Source organism: Lepus europaeus, chromosome 15 (genome assembly GCF_033115175.1).
Source record: "Lepus europaeus isolate LE1 chromosome 15, mLepTim1.pri, whole genome shotgun sequence".
NCBI lineage: Eukaryota > Metazoa > Chordata > Mammalia > Lagomorpha > Leporidae > Lepus > Lepus europaeus.
This window is the reverse complement of record NC_084841.1, coordinates 85,993,117-86,015,391: the sequence shown is the minus strand read 5'-3', so window position 1 is coordinate 86,015,391 and position 22,275 is coordinate 85,993,117. Positions and strand designations below refer to the sequence as shown.

General features: G+C 40.4%; 1 non-coding gene across 1 annotated transcript; it reads right to left on the bottom strand.

Moving 5' to 3' along the window:
* Positions 1-626: 626 nt before the first annotated feature.
* LOC133774732 (small nucleolar RNA SNORA57) lies at positions 627-777 on the bottom strand. The gene has a single exon (XR_009868130.1). It is a non-coding gene; the product is annotated as a small nucleolar RNA SNORA57 (small nucleolar RNA).
* Between the last annotated feature and the right edge of the window lie 21,498 nt (positions 778-22,275).

The following is a 22,275-nucleotide window of genomic DNA, read 5'->3' as shown; positions in this document are numbered from 1 at the left end:
CACCGGGTCTTTTCCCTCTTTGGCATAGGGGCCCGGCCACGTCCTCCTTGCCACAGCCTTGCCGTTCCCTTTCCTGCTCCGTGAAAGCTCTGGTTCAGCTTTTGTTCCGGATGTGTGGAGGTTCCCACCGTGTTTCTAGGCCACCTCTTCACAAGCAGATCCTTGCTCTTTTGTTCCTCCTTGAATCCAAATGAAAACTGAAGTTTGGAATAAAAAGTGCTTCTAAAATTGTTAACGTCATCAACCTTTCCTTCAAAACCTCCCAGATAGAGATAAATATTTAGGTATAAGGATGTCCAGCATCACTTTATAACAGCATAAGACTAAAACCAAGACAAGTTTCCAGCCAACAGGAAGATGAACGCCTCCATTTACAGCAATGGATAAATTAGTGAACTCTCAAACAGTAGAACATTAAGCAAGTATTAAGAATACTTATTTAAACAGAAGTTAATATGAAGTCAACAGAGCCAAATATAAAAGTTCATATTCAATACAACCCTTTTATGAAATATATGTGCAAAGACCAGAAAAATAGGCACACAATTTTTCTAGGATAATGAGTCCTTTAAAATATTTTCTTGTTTTATTTATTTTAATTTTTAAATTTTTTTATTTTTGTTAAGCTGTCTCTTGGCACTTGAGGATAGAACTGGCAAATAGGAAGCCACCAGCACTGAAGACATGATGCCAAGAGACCTGGAGCTCTTTCCCTCTGGCTCTGTAAATAACAGAATATTTTCTGACCCTTTCCTTTATTGTGATGATTTTTAGAAAGGATTTTTTTGATAAAATAATAAATATATTTAATTATTGTCCTGAGTTAAATTAGCATTTGCTTCTGAATTAAAACCCATTAGTACACAACCATTTTTTTAAAGATTTATTTATTTATCTATTGGAAAGAGAACAAGTGAGTTCCATCTGCTGGTTCATTCCCCAAATGCCCACAACCGCTAGGTCTGGTCAGGCTGAAGCCAGGAGCCAGCACTTGGCATCCACTGCCTTCCAGGAAGCAGAGAGCCAGGACTCACATCAGCACTCTAAGATGAAATAAAGGCATCCAAAGCAGTGACTTAACCTCCTGTGCCATAACACCCACGGCTAATTTTGAAATTTTAATTTAATTATTTTTTGAGATTTATTGATTTACTTGAAAGAGTTACAGCAAGAGAGGGGAGAGACACAGGGAAAGAGAAGACAGATCTTCTGTCTGTTCACTCCCCAAATGACCACAACGACCAGGACTGGGTTGGGCCAAAGTCAGGAACCAGGAGCTTTACCCAGGTTTCCCACATGGGTGCAGGGGTCCAAGCACTTGAGCCATCCTCTGCTGCTTTCCCAGGCACATTAGCAAAGAGCTGGATCAGAATTGGAGTAGCCAGGACTCAAACTGGTGCCCACATGGGATGCTGTCACTGCAGATGGTAGCTTAACCTGCTGTCCCACAGTGCCAGCCCCTAATTTAATACTCTAGAATGTAATATTCAATTCTGCTTTTCTTGTCTCAGAGAGCCCTCCACACTCAAAATAAGAAACTCCATTATGTAAAGCCTGTAATTGAATTATATTTGTAACAAAAATGCATGTGTGTTTGTCAAACTTAGTTCATAATAGATTTCTTAGGCAAATTCAACCAAGAGTCATTGAGCTTCCAAAAAAGGAACATATTCAGCCATAAAAAAGAGTGAAATGCTGTCTTTTGTAACAAAATGAATGCAACTGGAGACCATTATGCTTAGTGAAATAAGACAGTCACAAAAAGACAAATATCATATGTTTTCCCTGATTTGTTGACTTATATAGAGAGCACCAAAAAAATGTAATGCGTGAGTAAAATTGACATTTTGAGATTTGATTGTTGTTTATAGCCCTTGTCTACACTCCTGAGGAAGAGTGGTTTTTCTACTTGCTTGTTGAACTCTTTACTTACTGGAGGGCTAAGCTTGTAATTGTATATTAAATTGAAAATGTGTCATTGCAAAAATTAAGAGTAAAGTAGGAAAAGAAGGGAGGGTGAGAGGCACCACTATGTTCTTAAAACTGTATATTTTAAAATTTTTCCCTTTATGTAAATTTTCTAAAAAATTAAACAACAAAAAAGGAAAATCCCCTCATGTTTATAAGGAAAAGCTCTCTGCTAGGTTGCCTAGCTGGGCTTGAAGTTGATCAAAAGGTTACAGTGTCTCAGCAGCCCCTCATTCAGGACCACAGAAGGCAGATCTGGTCTGGGAGGGGGAGCTCACTGTCTGCACACTCCGCTTCTCAAGGCAGGGCCCTGCATCTGCCACATGAATCCCTGGTGACCACAGTGTTAGTAGTGGAGAGGAAGAAACGGGAAGTAGGAAGAAAAGCTATGGAGAAAAAGACGAGGCTGGGGATCGTACCAATTCCATTACAGGGACTGAGCACTTGGGGCTCAGTCTTCTTCACACATTACCACAGTCACTCTCACAGGGACCTTGGGAGGCAGTGTGCTCCCATCATCTGCTTACACTCAGGAAACCATTGCCTAACACCCTATTAGTGCTAGGGAGCTGGGTATATCTCCTTAGCATTGTTCTCAAAATTATCATCCAAAATACAAAGAACTCTAAATTCTAAAACCCAGAGTGCATGAGTCAGTAAAAAACGGTAACTTGGCAGTGAATGACAACAGCTAGGAATTTGGAAGCCAGGGTCTTTATATCAGGGAAGACAAGTGGTTAGAAGATCTCTGTAATGGGGCACAGAATAAAATAAGCCTTATTTATGTTCACTTAATAATTCATTCAGTATGTATTGGATTATTACCTCCAGTGAGCCAGGAACTATGCAAATGTGAAGAGCAAGGCACCTGCCCTACTGGAGCTCCGGGTCTCCAGGGGGAAAGTTGTTCAGATGAAGGAGCAGCTGGAGGTACGGAGCAGGAGTGCCCAGAAAAACTAATTCTAGAATTGTCTTTAAAGACAAGCAAGATTATCTTTTTTAAACAAGTGGTGATAGTAAAGGCAAAAGTAGGAGAATGTCATTGACTCAAGAACAGCAAGTCATTCCAGGTTGCTCGCCGCTAGGGTGTATTTGGGAAATCAGGGGGAAAGCAACGGATACTAGGGAGTCAGGAAGAGGCAAATCGTGACAGTCCTAACATCCTCCCTCGAAGTGTGTGGGGCTGGTTGTGAAGGAGGTGAAGAGCCGGTGACAGATTTAGCAATGAAGTTCATGATCTTGTAACAGTTTAGAAATGTTACAAATGTGGCACTGAAATTGCATTTTGATGAGTTTATGAAACAGTAAAGGGAATGCTTTGACATCGTTTTAAGTAAAATGACAAGGTAAAATTATGTACATACATAAAATTATAAATATGAGGTTTTCAGTATTGTCAAAAAATCAAGACAAAAAGATTAAACAAAAGAAATATGCCAAAATGTATTGATGACACTGAACTAAATTCATAAACACACATTGCATATATTTAAATTTCATTTTTAAAGATTTAAAGCTTCATTGCTCTCTTTGTAAAAAGCCACAAAGTTGAGTATTGTAGCTTTTATTCTATCGTCAATATTTGTTAAAATTTAATGTTGGTACACTAGACTAATTTGTCTTAAGAAGTAGTTTTATTCACTACTCCAAATCCCGAGTGAATTTACTGTTGTGTTTGAAACTTGGAAGTTTTTCTTCAAAGAATACAAGAATTGGACTGGAATCGTAATTTTGGGGGAGAGGCAATATGGCTCATAGCACTGAAAGGCTATGCTTAGGCTAACATAGGTTTCTTTCCAGATGTCTGTTCTCTAACAAATTGCCTAATATTCTTGGACAAGGGGGATCATCACGATGGCCCACAGATGTGTGGAGGTTGCAGTGGGTGTGGTAATGGCACCAGGCTGGAGGGCCACATTTCAGCCGGATTAACTGTAGTTAATCATGCATCATGAGTACTCAGTCTGGAAAATGGCTGAGCACAGAGATTGTCACACATCCCCTGTGCTCACCGCCCCATCTCCCTAAGTGTGGGTTAAACTGTTCCCACGGGGATGCTTCCTAGCACTGCACAACTCAGGTTTCTTTGCGTCTTCTCTGCGCATTTATGAGACTTTGAAGATCTTCCAAGGAACCTTCCTCCATCTTTCCATTTCCTTGCCTGGAAAGTGGTGACTCATGGAGGGTTTGGAAATTGTAGACCATGGGTAAGTCATTAAAATTATTTATGGATATAAGATCGGGAAATTCCAATGCCTGTCCTTGATGGCAGGGCTATTTATTCCTTGCCCAGATAGGCATCCCACACCAGAACAGGTCCTGACAAATTTGTAGGGGAATCATCACTTACACATGGCATCATGAAGAGGGAAGGAAAAAAGTTTCCTTGTGTGGCTCATTCTTGTGCCCTCAACTCACCCGTAGCGTCTCATCTCACCCAGAATGGAAAGCAAACCCCATGCATCTGCAAGACACCATGTAGCCTTGTGCTCCGTTGCCTTGCGGACTTCCCTGTATATGGTTCTTGTTTTCTTCTTAGCGTGGCCCCAGCCTCCCAGAGCATCTTGTTATTTCTTGTACATGTCAGGACTTTGCACCTGCCACGTCTGCTTTCTGCTACTCCTGCCTCAGAGCTCCACTTGCCTAGCTCCCTCTCCTCCTTTAAGGTGCTGGTTAAATGTTGACTTAAGCATGAGTTTTTCCTGCCCATCTTGTCTCAACTGGTAACTGAGCTCACCAGTATTTCCCTGTGCCTCCTTCCCCTTCTCATGCCTTCCTTTTCTTACAGAATTTAAAACCATCATGACACGTCAAATATCTTACACATTTATATATTTTCTGCCTTCACCAAAGGAATGTAGACTCTGTGAGAGAAGGAATTTCTATGGGTTTTGCTCCCGCATCTAGAGCTGTATCATCATATAGTGTATGCTCAGTAAATGTTTATGACAAAATGCATTAGTGTATCAACTTCAGTTAGGAAAGCCATCTTAAAGGACAATATTTGTTAAGATCACAGTAATCTGGGTAAAATTGTAAAACTACTGGATTTATTGATAGTAAAATTTTATTATCATATCTTTAAAAATATTAGTCTATTTCTCTCAATAGATTGGGGTAATTCATAGGAAGGAAGACAGGTCCGTGACGCTGGAAACCTACAGAAAATACTTCAATGTGGCAAAGGCAGCACCAGAAACACCAGCTCCAAGAGAAGTAAAAGTTTTTCTTAGCAAAAAACATAAAATATCTGGTCCAGGATTTCATTATTCAGGGCTTCAGGAAGTAGATCAGGTGGTGTTTTCCCTTTCAGTTAGAGAACTGTGGGCCAGTGACCAGAAATACCACTCTTCTGCTACCATGTAGAACAGATGCACGGAAGGAGGATGTGTTCAACCTGCTCAGTTGAAAAGCTGCCTTCTATCTCTGTGAAACAAAACGAGGAAAAGCATTAGACTGTAGAGGTTAATGCCATCTTAGAATAAATAATTCTAGTCATTGTGTAATAATTGGAGTGACCACCAGGCATCACTGAGGCCCTTCAGGGCTCGGTGGGGAGAGTTCCAGGGCAACGCTTGGAGCCCCCCGTGTGGGAAATGCCACCCTTCTGCTATAATTGTGAGAATGGGCACTTAGTGAACACTAGCATTCCAGGAAATCAGCCTCCATGACGTGGAAGCTGAGGCTTATCTGGAAAGATTCCAGCAACTAGTGAAGGGGCAGAAAATGGGGCAGTGATGGAGAATTGCCATAAGGATGGAGCTTTCTAGATACCCTGAGCAAATAGCTTTTAGTTGACTGTGGGGTTGGTTCCCTTCGCTTTCTTGGAGGGGCTTAGAAAACAGGCAAAGTCCTAGAAGGCAGAGCTTCATGGCAAGTGTGGAAGACCATGGCCTAAAGTGGAGTCCAAGAGGGTTCAAGTCACTGTTCTCCAAATCCCGCAGTCGGGAGCAGGAATGAGGAAAAGATGTTTGAGTGGAAGCCCAGCATTCCCAAAGGGATAGAAACTTGGGAATGGGCACTGGCCCCCAAGTCCGCCAGTCAGAAGTTGGAACCTCAGGATGGAGAATGTATTTGCTGTTCTCACCATAGCCATCCCCTTTGACCTGAAGAATGCCCACTCATTCGCATTCCCTGGCTGGGTCACACGGAATTTTTAGATTTCTTCTAGTTTTGGAGAGAGATTCTTGGGATAGTTTCCAACATTAGGGCTGCATAATCAAAGGGATTGTGTATCCTGAAAATTGTAAGGCACTAAATAAGTTTTTTCTTCTCCAGAATAACCTGTAGAGTTTATAGACAACCTTCTTTTCTTGGTACAGAAAATATCTTGTTGAAGGAAAGGTGTAACCCAAAGAATATATTCATTATAAAAGCAAAATGCGATTTACAATTACTTAACTCTTCTTATGTATAGACATTTACCAAGAACATTGGTTCTTCAGGTCTAGGAAAACATCTTAATGGGTCACATGTAGCATTTTTATGCTATATGGTAGGGCTTCTAGAACAATCCAGACAGATGGGTCTTAAGGAAGAAAATTAAGTGCAGTCTTTCTCTGTGAAATAAAGTAACAGGGACTTTGTGGTTATTACTCATCCTTGGGGTAAATGAGAGTGGGAAGTTTAAAAATTTGCTTATTTATTTGAAAGAGTTACAGAGAGAGAGGGAGAGACAGAGGAGAGATCTTCCACCTGCTTGTTCACTCCCCAAGTGGCTGCAATAAGCAGAGCTGAGCCAGTCAGAAGCCAAAAGCTAGAAGCTTTATCCAGAGCTCCCACATGGGTAGCACGGGCCTATGCAATTGGGCTGTCTTCCACTGCTTTTCCCAGGCCATTCCCAGGGAACTGGATCAGCAGGTTAAGCCACCCCTGTGACACCTGCATCCCACATGGGTGCCAGTTTGAGTCCCTGCTACTCCACTTCCAATCCAGATCTCTGCTAATGCACCTGGGAAAGCAGTGGAAGATGGCCCAAGTGCTTGGGCCCTGCACCCACATGGGAGACTGAAAGAAGCTCCTGGCTCCTGGCTTCAGTCTGGCTTAGCCCTCGCCATTTTGGGCTTTTGGGGAATAAACCAGCGGATAGAAGATTCTCATTCTCTCTCTCTCTCTCTCTCTCTCTCTCTCTCTCTCTCTCTCTCTCTCTCTAACTCTGCCTTTCTATTTAAATAAATAAAATACATCTTAAAAAAAAAAAAAGGTAGAGCAGCCAGAACACAAACTGGCACCCAAATGGGATACTGACATTGCCAGTGGTGGAGTGTTGACTTCTTGGGTACATCCCTCAGAGACTTCAATGCTTTACTTCGGGGAAAGCAAATGAAAAATGACATTTACAACCCTAGTTGGTCATAGCTGAGAGGCATTTTTTTTTAAGAGTAGCCTAATACTAACATGGAGTCTTTCTTAAGACAACTTCACAGAGAAGACATCAGCACATCCCTCACAGGCTTCTCAAATCTTCCTCTGTGGAAGTTGGAGAGTAATTGTTGTAATACCTGGGTGTACTTTTCCCTGCATCATTATTATTTGTTCCAAATGGAAAAAAAAAAAAAGCTTTTTCCCCTGTTTAGAGAAATAAGTAAACAGATGGGGACTTAATTATTTCCAACAAGAATGACAAGAACTAGTATTTTCTAGAATGTTATGGTTTAAGGAACCATATTATAATTAAAAAGTAATTCACTAAATGGCAGATTTCTTGAAGAGAACCACCTGCTCTTCCCCACAATGCCTAGAAAAATATATTTTATACTAAATGTATCCTAGTTACTGTGAAAATCTAGAGCTGCTCTGTATCACTGTTGAGCACTTGAAATATGGCTGATTAAAATTCACATGTGTGGGGGACCAACATGGTGGTACAATGGATTAAGTCCACACTTGAGACCCCGCTGTTCCATATTGGAGTCCCATCTACTCCACTTTAGATCCACCTTCCTGCTGATGGCCTTGGGAAGGTAGAAGAGAATGGCCTAAATACTTGGATCCCCACCACCCATAAGGGAGACCAGGATGGAGATCCTGGCTTCTGGTTTTGATCTGGCCCAGACCTAGGTGTTATGGCTATTTGTGGAGTGAACCAGTGGGTAGAATATTGTTATTCATTCTCTCTCTCTCTTTCTCTTTCCCTCTCCCACTCTCCCCTCTCTTCCTGTCTCCCTCTCTTCCCTTCCTCCTTCTTTCCCTCCCTCTCTCTATCCATTTCTCCCTGTCACTCTGCCTTTCAAATATTTTTTTTAATTTACATGTATTTTCAGCCTAAAATGTACACCAGATTCTCAAGATTTAATATGAAAAAGTGATATAAAATATCACAGTAACAGTTCTATATTGGTTACATGAAATAATAATTTTGATGAATTAATATATTATTAAAATTAATTTCACCTGTGACTTTTTATGTTTTCTAATGCTGACACTAGGACATTTGCTAATTACTAGTGTGAGTTACTTTGTATCTATTGGCCAGTGTCTGTTTAGAAAAGCCACACACGTGTGGGAATGGTGGCTCAGCAGGTTAAGCTGCCTACTGGGGTCACCACACCCCGTAGTGGAATGCCTGGGTTGAATCCCACATCCACCTTATGATCTGGCTTTTGGCCAGTGTGTATGCTAGGAAGCAGCAGACTGTGGCTTGAGTACTGGAGTCCCTGCCACACAAGTAGGGGACCCAGATGAAGTTCCTGTCTCCTCACTTTGCCTTGGCCCAGCCCTAGCTGTTGCCAGCATTTGGAAAGTGAATCAGCAAATAGAAGATCTTGAACTAACTCATTCTCTCCACATCCCTGTCTTTCAAATGTATAAAAATGAATAAATAAGCATTACTTAAGAAAAAGAAAAGCTACGTGAGTGGAAGATAAACAGTCACACAGACCCAGAGCAGAAACACAACACAAATAGAGATGAGCGATTTTGAGGTACTTAGGGAAGGGCATTTGAAGGGAAAAAAATCTTTTATTACAAATTTTTAAAAGTCTGTATTTAGAATTTGAACTTTTATTCCCTAAACACAGAGTGAAATGAGAACAAAGTAAGAGGAATAACACATATTTGAGATATCTGAAGCTACTCATAGCAAACTTAATTCTCTCAGTCACTCGGGATAATGGTTTCACCAAATGGTAATAAAGAACAGAAAGTTAATATCTGAAACCTGCTTATATTTATTTTTAGTTCATCTTACAGTGGAAAATTTCTTAACCAACCCTTAGTCTACAAACTCACCAAATTAGCCTGCACTCCATTTCCTCTACAAAACACACTGACTGATGTCCAAAACATGCTGAATGCTCTGGCAACCAAGACCAGACAAGGCCTACTGCCACCCACACAGGACTGTTGGTACAGATGGTCCCAAATTTACCACCATTAAGCTGAAACACAAATAGATGGAGCACAGGGGCCAGTAAACAGAAGTCCAGACTTTGCGGGTTTATGCTCCGGATCTATATCTTTGACTGCGGTTACCCCTATGTGACTATAACCAGAAGCAAACAAACCAGAGACCAGTAGGTTTTTTAGGAAGTTGAGTGATGGCAGACTGAGTTTGGTATCTCTTTAGCAGTAAAATTCCTATGATTTTTTTTTTTAAACTGCAAAGCGATCTCTGCAATCCCCATATCTTGTACTGGCAATAAGGAGGCTATGACCTCCAAAAAGAGCACACAATTTATTGTTCATTTTTTGAAGCATAATTTATAGGGCCAAAGACTAAGTGCCATGGAGAACCATAGCCAGAGCTATTCTCTCAGAGCAAGCCCAGACTTTGAGGTTGGTTGACCAACAAATTTACTCTTGTCCAGGCAGTTTGCCTTCTTGGAAATTTTCTGTTGCAGTTGTACTGTTTCTATTCCACTGTTGTTGTACAACACATATGAGGGAGGAAGTGTAACTTGCTATCTAGTTTGTAGGTCACTAGATCGCAGTGAGTTGACACTTTTAGATATTGGAAAGGATTGGACATCACCCACGCATCTTGGACTTTACTACAGCAGCAGAGTGGGACGTTACTGATGTCTTCACTAGGAATGGGGATATTTATGTGCAGAAGAATGATTTTAAGTGCAGGAATATGTGGATATTTGAAGGAACAAAAACAGATGCATTCTTAATAATTTCAGGAACAGAGACAAGAATACAATGAGGCATCATACCAAAATACCAGAATTTTTGAAAAAATAATTAAACAAATAGCTGGTAGTTGATTGGTTCTCTGGTAGCCAGGATTATTCCTCCCATCCTCTATTCATTCTTGCAATGAGACTTGGCCACTGCTTCCATTAAGTGGTTGAGCCCATTTGTTCTCCCTTCTATCTAGGCTGGTTCTGTGACTCACTTTGGTCATTAGAATATGGTAGAAGTGTGACTTCTTGGTCTAGGCCTTCTCAGATCATGAAACTTCCCATTTTCACCTTCTTGAAGCTCATCCTAGACCCTTTGATCATGAGAAAACCCATGGAGAAGAGAGAAGGCTCTCTAATTGGCAACCAGCATCAAGGCATATGAGGGAAGTAATTCTTCCTGGATCCTCCAGTCCCGGGCTGTACCTTGTTCCTCTCAGGAACAGTAACATGGTTGTTTTCCTAGGTCACAAAGTGTAGGTATAGTTTGCTCTATGACCATCAACAAGTGGTAACATCGTCCTGCTTTGGCAAACATGACCACATGAGCTGAAAGGCCAACTTCAATTTTAGGTATTTCACACTCTTTTTGAGTTCTTCACTGGAATTTGCCAGTGCTGGGCAACCTGCCTCGTGCAATATTCCATCTCTTCCCACTGGTACCTCTATGTAAGCTATAAGGCAACTTACACACAAGTGCAAGGATTCCCAGTCTGCTCACACAGCTCCACCCATGCTCCTAAAGTGGATGTAGTACATACTCCAAGGGACCCATCTGAGGCACTGGAAGCAGATAGAAAGTTCTAGAGTCCTGCCTGGGTAGCCAGGTTGAAAGGAGGGTGTGGTTTCTGGTTGGCCATCTCCTCTTTGCCCCGAGGCTCCTCAACCCACATAGGGTAGCATTTGACTAGAGGGAAAGTTGAGCAAAGCCTACTAAAGATCTGCCTGACTTCCAAGGTGTGGTCAGTAGATCCGAATATATCCAAGAGTGCTCACTGCTCCTCAGTGATGTGCTTACCCTTCTCCAGTTCTTTGTATAGCAATGGAATGTTTACCGAATACATGGTCACCCAGCTACAGGCTATGTTTCCAAGCCTCCTTTGCAGCTGGATATGACAATGAGACTGTGCGTGCTGAAGCCATGTGTGCAAATTACGGGTCATGCCATTAAAGCATGTTTCCCCACTCATGGCTGGTAGGAATATGAATTTAATGGCAGGAATGAGAGCAATCACCTCCTAAAGTTAGTTGGGCCACCAGAGTAGCTAGTTTAATAGAAGCACTGTCTGTAATGACTCCTGGAGCATCCTAACAGCCTTAAAAAAATACCCAACAATGTGGCTGGTGCCGTGGCTCAACAGGCTAATCCTCCGCCTTGCGGCGCCGGCACACCAGGTTCTAGTCCCGGTCGGGGCGCCGGATTCTATCCCGGTTGCCCCTCTTCCAGGCCAGCTCTCTGCTATGGCCCAGGAAGGCAGTGGAGGATGGCCCAAGTCCTTGGGCCCTGCACCCCATGGGAGACCAAGAGAAGCACCTGGCTCTTGGCTTCGGATCAGTGCGATGCGCCAGCCGCAGTGGCCATTGGAGGGTGAACCAACGGCAAAAAGGAAGACCTTTCTCTCTCTCTCTCTCTCTCTCTCTCACTATCCACTCTGTCAAAAAAAAAAAAAAAAGATTCTAAAATACCCAACAATGTTTTTCTATCATAGAGAGATTAAAAAATGTCTTTCTTCTCTGGGTCAATGTCATTTTATTCAATCTATATCATGTAGAGTGATCTTTGTAATTATATAATTTAATTAATTTTGGCATTAATTGAAGAAATATGAATGTGAAAAAGGAAGTAATTGTAACATGCAAATTAAGTTAAATGCTTTGGAAAATCTCCAAAAAGCCAAGGGGAAAAAATCCCATTGAACTAGGTTGAGAGTAAAATCATTATAAAAATGATAGAAGGGGAGACATTTGGCCTGGTGGCTTAATCGCTGCTGGGATGCCTACATCTCTGGTCAGAGTGCCTGGGTTCGAGTCTCGGGTCTGCTCCGAATTCCTGTTTCCTCCTAACACACATCCCAGGAGGTAGCAGTTGATATTTCAAGTACTTGGGTCCTGCCATCCATATGGGAGAACCAGACGGAATTCCTGTCTCCTGGCTTCAGCCTGGCCCAGCCGTTGCTATTGAGGGCATTTAGAAAATAAGCCCGCAGATGAGAGATCTCTATCATAAATGAAAAATTGCAAAAAATGTTTTTTTAAATGATGAAAAATGAAGGAGTCACAAAAATTTAGGATGATTCTATACCCGGCTTCATGGGGTTTGTAAGTCTTTTCTAAATGCTAAAAACACTGAGATAAGCCAGACATTTCAAAAGATGCATAATAAGTATAGCTTTTTCAAAAAAGATAAGGCAAAGCCCCATCAGTGGACATATTCTCACAGGAAAAGCTTTGTTCTACAGCTAAGCATTGTCTATCAAATAAGCATGCACGTGCTTTAAATTAAAGAAATGTTTAAGGTACTCCTGGGTTTAAATAACTTTTGATTTGCTAACGCTTTAGGATTTTACCACATGGACAGAGTTGTAGAATTACACTCACAGAAATGTCATGATAGACAGTACATAGTTCTTATTTCAGACTGTGAATTCAGTCACTGTTAAGTAGCTGGGGTCGTCACACAATCTCAAACACCTGTGACTATGGAATACTGTTTGGGAAGCAGACCACAGTTTCCATCAACCCTGTGATGGTGTTAGTGCTCAGATCCCTTTTAAAACATGATTTTTTTTTTTTTTTTTTTGCTAGGGATGCTTTCTCTTTGCTAAGTTCCCAGATGAGAAATCCTTATGTTTTTATCTATTTTATCAGATAGCCCTATCTGCCATATTTACTGCCATTTAATGTGACTTGAATTTCTCTGTGTTTACAAGTTTGAGAGAGAAAAGTTCTAGAGATAAATAAAAACAGTTTGAATTGGAAATCAATTCCTTTCAAAAATAACAGCTGTTTAGATCTTAAGGCCAAAGGATTCTTCCAAAGGTGTGCTTTGAAATACTTTCCAATTTTTTCTGATAGGTTATTTTTGTTGTTTAGGAAATAAAGTCATATCTGACATCCACAGTTGTCACTAGCATATATGTATATTTATATTTATATTTGTATTTATATTTACATATAAATTTGACTACTCATGTGATAGATTTATTTAGCTTGATGAACTTGAACATGTTTTGATCCCCGTTGGGTAGATCCACCCACAAACTTTCCCTGCATATGCTTTTGATTGCTGCTCCTATGTACAGCTGCGTCTGGGCGTCTGGTTGACTTCCTTTTTGCTGTGTTCCGAAACCCAGAGACAAGAATAGTCCTTCTAAGATCTCTGAAAAACTCATTCACAAAGTTATTTCTCATTTTGGAGTATGTAGGAAGGCGAACCACAGGGAGTAACCAAATAAAGAAATGAAGAAATTTATTGGTTTAAATCCCTAACATAAATTTTCTGTAACATATTTCTTCATCCTTTTATATTATCCAGTCTTTCTTTAGCATACACTTTTAGTTGTAGGAAGCAGCATAACATGTTGATTAAGGATGTTAGGTTCTAAGGTTAGGCTCTGATTTCAAATCCTCAATCCATCACTCGCTACCAGTGTGGTATGGAATGAATTACTAACTTGTTCCAATCCTCAGAAAATAGCATAATAATAACCCAACTTCCACCTGTTTTTTATGAACAAGATAATATGCATACTACATTTAGCATAGCATCTAGAATCCCATAGGATCTCAGTGGATACCAATGTACATCATTCACAGATTAAGTTCCTTACTCTGCCTCTCTAACAGCCTGCTATTTTAATACATAATTGTGTCTTTTCTTCTTTTTTTAATTTTAACACATATAAAAATGTACTATGTGTTGTTTCATTACATGTATACATTGTCCAATTGTATAATGTCAGGGTAAATATTTTAATCCCTTCAAGCATTTAACATTTCTTTATAGTACATGCATCAACTTTTTTATATGGTAGAAAAATTATTAATCCAGAAGCTCTTAATTCTAAATGTTCAGAAAAAAGTGATTGAAAAAAATGGAATATGTGGATGGGATAATTACGGTAATTCCAATTCTGAGGCATATGTGAAGAATGGGAGAGCAAGCAAAAATAATGAAGTTACTATGGTGAAGATAAAAATAAATTCATTTTAATTGTATCTTCTAAAGTTAGTTTTACATTTAAAACAAGCATTAGGAACTAATTACCCTCTTGATAATCCAATAAAATATTTTCTTAAGAACTCACATTTCCTGGTGTAACACAAACTGTAAAACAAGAGCTAAATGAGAGAAATCTAGGAATATTTAGATGATGCCGATAGTTGGTCTTGATGTCCCTTACAGAAAATACCTCATTGACTTTAGTCATTGAGTACAAGGCCGGGGGTGGGGGGAGGAGAGCTTCCAGATCAAAAGACCTGACAGAGAGAAAGGAAACGGTGACAGGAGAGCTCTTCCCCCTCATGAGTGTCACATGTCCCAGGACAGCATTGATCCAGTGCCTACCTAGAGCTTCACAAATGCAGGACCAGTCACACTCATGTCCAGTCTTTCTTCCCCCCTCCACAGAGTCCTACGTGAGTGTTAGCTCCTAGAATCCTGTTCTGAGGAGAAGGCTGGGAAAACCTCTCCTCATTTGAGGAGTGGCGATGCCGTGTTCTGAAGGACAGTTCGTGAGATGTTCTTTCATAAACACTCATAGGAATTGGAATATGGTATAAATCATCCTATATAAACAGGGTGAAAAGAACAGTGGAATGCTACGTTTGGAATGCCAGACTTCAGCATTTGTGATAACTTCAACAGAATTAAATTGAAATTTTCCATGATGAGTAACTTCCAAGATAGATGAAAGTTTTAATGATGTTTTCACATTTTAAATGCATTCACTCAATATATTAATAGTTCAAAGCCATGAAATATTTATAGTACTCAAAAAGCACTTTCTGTATTTTAAAACATCATTTATAAACACAAAACACAAGAGGAGATATTTGTGAATATTTATTTAAAAATAAAAGTAGGAAGGGCATTGTGGCACAGATGGTTAAACCCTCTCTTGGGACCCCTGGATCCCATAGCAGATCCCAGTTCAAGTTCCAGATCCTCCACTTCCAATCCAGCTTCCTGGTACCAGATGATGGCCCAAGGTTTCCTGGTACCAGATGATGGCCCAAGGTTTCCTATTACCTACTTGGGAGACTGGATAGAATCCCTGGCTCCTGGCTTCATCCTGGCCCAATCCCAGCTGTCGAAGGCATTTGAAGGGCAGTGAACCAGCGAATGGACACATACTCCCTCCCACCTTTCTTATTTGGGGAGGAGGGAGGATGTGAGCCAGCAAGTAGATGATCTCTCTCTTTCTCTGCCTTTCAAATAAACAAATTTTTTAAAAATGAAAATGTCTGTAGAAATCACTTAAAAATTTTACTGTAATTGTAGTAAAATTGTTACCTTGAAAAAAAAAAGTAAAGCCTAAAAAAAAACCTCTTGTATTTTAGGATTGTAAATATATGTAACTAAATAGAATACACTGGGAAATTAGTATATAGTCTAAATATCAAAACCTGCCTCTGCGCCTAATACAAAGTGCTTACTAAAATGGATTGATGTATTTGACTTTTTCTAATAGGAATGATAAAGATTTGTAGATAAAACTTCAGCTAAACAGAAAACTGCCCGAGTTTCCAGTCTCCTGATAGCACAGTTTGTTTAATAACATATGATTACTATAAGAACTAACGGAACTCCTGTTTATATTTTCCTCTGCTACTTGGGAAATATCCGAAAAAATAAGCTACATATATGAGCTCGATTTTCTTGTAGTTATTGGATACTAAAATTCTGGGTTAGGAGAAATAAAATTAAAAATCCTTGAGGGATTACTAGCTCGTAGAACCTAAAATGGTGTCAGAGAAACAAATAATTGTCTATAGAGCTAATGAGTTATTCACTGCTTTTCTTCCCAAGTACTGATTCCGACCAGGTAAAGTTACAAAAGAGAGGACTACCAAATAAGAGAACAGCAGAACGAGTTCAGAGGTTTGCTTCTTATTTGGCAAGTCACCCATTTGTTTTGGCAAGTTAGGTTTCTTTCTTTTTTTCTTCTTCTTTTTTTTTTTTTTGGACAGGCAGAGTGGATAGTGAGAGAGAGAGACAGAGAGAAAGGTCTTCCTTTTTGCCGTTGGTTCACCCTCCAATGGCCGCTGTGGCCGGCGCATCGCGCTGATCCGAAGCCAGGAGCCAGGTGCTTCTCCTGGTCTCCCATGGGGTGCAGGGCCCAAGCACTTGGGCCATCCTCCATTGCCTTCCTGGGCCATAGCAGAGAGCTGGCCTGGAAGAGGGGCAACCGGGTTAGAATCCAGCGCCCCGACCGGGACTAGAACCCGGTGTGCCGGCGCCGCAAGGCGGAGGATTAGCCTGTTAAGGCACGGCGCCGGCCTCGGCAAGTTAGGTTTCAACATGTCCTGACTTGCCATTCACTGCAGTATCTGGTCAAGGAACAGGGTTTAGCCAACAATGCCTGAAAGGGCCTTCAAAACATGAGGTTCTTCTCTTAATCCCTGCAGCACAAGCGTACGCATATCTTTTTAAACCTTATCCTTTTAATATCTCTAATTCAATTTAAAGTGCTTGCCTTGACCCCTTTGATCAAAACATTTTGACAAATGGGCTCTCTGTCACCCATGCCAATTAATTCGATCACTGTGCCTAGAAAATTAAATTGCTAAGAGATCCAGGCACACAGTGTAATACACAACATAAATGCTCAACTATGTACCTTTTCAATATATATTAATAAGATCACTTTTAAATAATTTTTTTATTTTCTAGTTTATGATGCTTGTGCATTATGTGTATAAAGTTACTCTTGTATTTGATCATTAAAAAGGTCAAAAGGTACTAAAAAAAATCTCCATTCACAACTCTAAAATGACCATGGGAAACTTTTACTATTATAATTAAAACTTAATATTTTATATACTATGTATAAATTCTAAAAAATAGATTAAAAACACAAGTACTCTGGGGCTAGACTATAGATTGACAGGAGGAAGAATGACATCTGACTGAATGGTTTGTTTCCCAACTGATAAATGCTAGCCTTGGCTTAGATGAACTGTTCAGTATCTCTATTAATTGAAGTCACTAGTGCTTAGCTTGAATGAAGGGGAGGGACGGATGAAATGGCTGTGGCTGTACTTCACCTTAAGTATCTATAGATGGAGCCAATATGACATTCAGAATACCCAAGAAATAACCTAAAAGTCTCATAAACTTATTTAATGTGCTTGATCTTCACTAGTCTCAAAAACCCATGCTATAATCAACGAAAAATGATTTCAGTTCTCGACCACAGAGTCACACTTAATCATTCTATTAGATTACGTGACCTTCAACCACCTTCTGTATTAAGGACAGAGATAAGGATTTTTGAAGATTTAGCAAAAGAATTCCAAGCACTAGCAAAGCCAAAGAAGTAATTAAGCATACCTTTGCTAATTTATTATAACTCCCTCCCTCCCACCCACACACACACACACACACACACGCACCAAAGTCAAAAATTCTTGTTTCTAATTATATATAGCTCAGTGAGAGTAGACTCTAAATGCTAAGGGAACTTGGATGATTAATTATCTTTCTCAGTAAGAACACTGAAGCCCAGAGTTATGGTGTTCTCATCATCTCTCATCTGATTTAAAGTAGTAACAGACTTAGAACTCAGTCCCAAGCCACTGCCATTTGAATCTCCCTTCCCCTCTCCCTCCAAAACCTCCCTGTCCATTCCCTCCTCCCTCTCATGGCAAAGACTCTTGGAGCGATTCTTTCACCCTTCTTTCTTTAAATTTAAACGTCAAAGCTGTAGTTTTCTGCTTTAGATATTCCTTGTCAATACTTCAAGCATTTCTCAAGCTGTTTACTAAGAAGTAAAAAGCTACCCTGTTCCCAAGTGGCTTGTATGATTATTTTCTCAAAAATAAAACGAAAGTCCGCAAGAGGGCCCTACTTTGCTATTAGTTAGAAAAAAACTAATACAGTTATGGAAAGAAAGTGGCCATAGAACAGCAAAATCTGTATTAGAATTTTGCTTTAAATATAATTTTCCAAGTATACAGAATCATTCAAATGTTACTAAACTCTGTATTAATCTGTCAGAAGATACCTTGGCCACTATAATTAGAGCAGATGGTAAGAAGGAGAGAAAGACTCATCGTGTATTATGCACACAAATTTCCAATCTTTCATCTACTGAGACAAACATAGTCTGTCAAAAGAAAAAGACCCAAGTATTGATTCTTGTAGCAATAAAACTTGGTGTTTTTATTTCTCTATTTCTCTGCTCTACTGAATGTACCTTGGGATTAGTTTTCTCACTCACAAATTCAGTGACTTTTAGCTGTGGTTTGCTTCTTTGAGAGCTTCATACTACACTATTTCATTCATTTATATTATATTAAAGGAATCTCCTGTTGGTGGTTTTCAAAACATGTCCTAAAAGATGCACAGTTCTGTTCTAACTTGACCAACCTGATTCCTCTGTGTTTCCAGAGATATGTGATTATGTTCCAGACCCCTCATTTGGAATCCCTAATTTGTTGTTGTTCCTTGTCTAAGTGAAGACTGTTATGGAAAATATTATTGGAAAAATGCATTGAACCATCTTGGACATTAAAAGTACATTGACTTGCCCACAAAATGTCTTGACAAACTTCAAGCTTGAATTGGTCGAAGGTTACTCATTTCGAGGTTTTTAGATCAAAGTTATTAAAATAATTTCCAGCATAAACAATTTTTATCTGGGAGACTGGATACCTTCACTTGAAAAAAGAAATGTCCACTTAACTGATTGTCTTCATTTTCGTCTTCTCATTAGAGGGGACAGTGGCAGTAACTTTCTTTGCTAGCTTCCGTTTACTATACAAGTAAAATAAGAGGCAAGGGGAACCTTAAGCAATAAAGATAACAGCTTGATATAAACTTCAGAAATCAGGAAATGAAAAACTCTTTGTCATGTGTGTCGCCAGATCCCTTAAAGGTATATGAACAGCCCTTAATCAGCTGTGATGTTTGGATCCAGTGGAATGAACATGAAATTCTGACCTTATTTCCTTAGACAAGAAGAATGAAACAAATTCTATCTTGTTTCTTTGGAAGAGATTACTGGGCATTTTGTTAATGAATGCCATTTTGCTGTGTCCTACAAGGAGACCTTAAATAAAACATAAATTACCTATATGAAATTTAAATTGCTTTGTTCTATTTGGGCTGTGAATAACTAGCCAGCATATTTAATGAAAACCTAATTGATACGAGGACAGTGGTAAGACATTCTCCTTTTGGTTTTGTCATCTGTTATGAATCGCTGGTGCACAAAACTGTTTAGGAAAGCAAGTTGCCATTCAGACCGCCACAGAGAGTACTTCGCCTGCATCCTCTATACAACAGCATTGGGACTGTGCTGCACCATTTGCGACTCTGTTTTAAAATCTCATTACATTTTCTATTAAGGGCTACAAATATCGCTTGCTTGGTTGGTTGATGTTTGTTTTCAAAAAGAGCTGGTCAAAAGTAAATCATGTGAATTATGAGCTGCTAAGAAACTCCTAGGTAACATCAGCTCCCTAGCCACCTCAGTCACACATTAGTTAAACATTAGCAACTTCATACAGAGTGTAGACAAAGGAGAAAAATAGGAAGAAAGTAGCAGGACACAACTTTGTGCTATGAATTATCTTTCCTTCTTAGCTAGCAGGAAACTTCTAGGTATGACAATGTTTAGCAAACTTTAACTAATATAAGGATCATCTTGGATACTTTAAAAATCCGGGTCCCTGGCCTCCCACAGACACTCAGTTGCAATGAATCAGATCCTAGCGACAGTGGAGCAGGAAGTCACATTGGCACAGATGGCCCAATTTTCGAAATTCTAATCCCTGACCTTTCTTGGGTGTCAAGACTGCTATAGAGGCCAGCACCATGGCTCAATAGGCTAATCCTCCACCTTGCGGTGCTGGCACACCGGGTTCTAGTCCTGGTCAGGGCGCCAGATTCTATCCCGGTTGCCCCTCTTCCAGGCCAGCTCTCTGCTGTGGCCCGGGAGTGCAGTGGAGGATGGCCCAAGTCCTTGGGCCCTGCACCCCATGGGAGACCAGGAGAAGCACCTGGCTCCTGCCTTGGGATCAGCGCAGTGCACTGGCCGCAGCGTGCCGGCCACAACGGCCATTGGAGGGTGAACCAATGGCAAAAAGGAAGACCTTTCTCTCTGTCTCTCTCTCTCACTGTCCACTCTGCCTGTCAAAAAAAAAAAAAAAAAAAAGACTGCTATAGAGGAGATGTGCATATGCTAATGCGTCTGTAACAGCCTGGTCTGGGTGGTTCCATGATCCTGGACCTCATCAGATGTATCAGGGACACTTGGAGGCTGCAACCCTGACCCACAGGATCTGGTCGTGCAGAGGTGAATCGGATAACCATGCAGGTCTCAGTGCCCCTGCTTTACAACAGAGTGCTGAACACTGAGAATAGCCCGGAGTTCAAGGCCATGTTAACCTGAACTAATGGATGTGAAATCCCAGAGGTACCTGCCAGGAGGGGAGGGGTAAGCAGTGTTTGAAAGCAGGGGGATGACGTGGAAGGTGGGTAAGCAGTCATTGGTATCACTTAAGGATTAGTCAAAAGTGGTACTGAAGTGTACCCAGCATGGTTTTTCCTTGAAGATTTATTTGTTCGAAAGTCACAATTATAGAGACAGGGAGACAGAGAGAGCTCTCCCATCTGCTGGTTCATTCCCCACATGGCCACAAGGGCAAGCACTGGGCCAGGCCAAAGCCAGGCCCAGGAGCTTCATATGGGTCTCCCACATGGGTGGCTGGGGCCCATGCCCTTGGGCCATCTTCTACTGCTGTTCCCAAGGCATATTCACAGATAGGTGGATCAGAAGTGGGAGATCCAGGACACACACTGGAGCCTGCATGGGATGCCAGCGTTGCAGGCAGCAGCTTTATCCACCATGCTACAATGCCATCCCCTAGGATGTTTTTCTTCAAAAGACGTTTCTTATTTGTATTGCCAATAACAACATGTGGAAAAGTAGACTTACATATGTCACTCACTACATTGCTATGACGTGTACAAACCTGCATCACAAGTTCCCAGAACAACAGCCAAAAGAAAAAAAAAAGTCACCAAAAGTCATTACCCTTCTCCCTTCCAGTCAGTACACCATCCATGCAAACTGCTATCCTGACCTTGAAAGAATAAAGTACCTCTAGAGTTTGTAGGCCTCATGTAGGAAGAACATCACAAGTATCCAAAATAATTCACCTCCAGGGTGCAGTGTAGATGTGAACTCCGCTTAAACCCATTGGCTGCGTAGACAGTGCCACTCAGGAATATCCAATACACATCTTTCCCACTGAGTTTGTTTTCCTCACATTCTACCTGTGAGACTCCTCTATATTTTTGCTAAGAAGAAAGATCATTCATTCACATTCCCATTATGCAGTCAGCCTGTGCGTCTCTCCCCCAGTTCTATTATCGAGTGGCATTTTGCTAATTTACAGTTTTTGATTGTTAGAATGGTCTGTCTGAGCATTCGAGTACATCTGCATTTTGCAACATATTTGTGTAGGCCTTATTAAATAACTCTAAGAGTTGAATTATTTGTTCCTATAGCATTTGTCCCAAAGTGGTTGTGTCAATTTGCAGTTCCATCTACAGTGTATGAGCTGCAGTTTCTCTGTCTTCACAAATATTTCTTTTAATTTTAGTCATGCTAATAGGTGTGAAATAATATGTCATTTTCTGTATTTAATTTATCTTTATCTTAAAAATAATGAATTTAATCTATTTCTGGTTTATTAACCACTGAAATGTCCTTATTCATGAAACCTCTTAAAATCTTGCCTGTTTGTCTATTGAGTCATCTGTCTTTTTAAATTTGATTTAAGGGGTTCTTTACATATTCTTCACAAAAGTTTTTTTCATTATTACAGAGTGTGAAATTTTCTCACAGTCCACACCTTGCCTCTATTCCATTTACAATGTCTTCTTATTTTTTATTTTATATATTTGAAAACAGGGAGAGAGACAGGCAGAAATTTTCCATCTGTTACT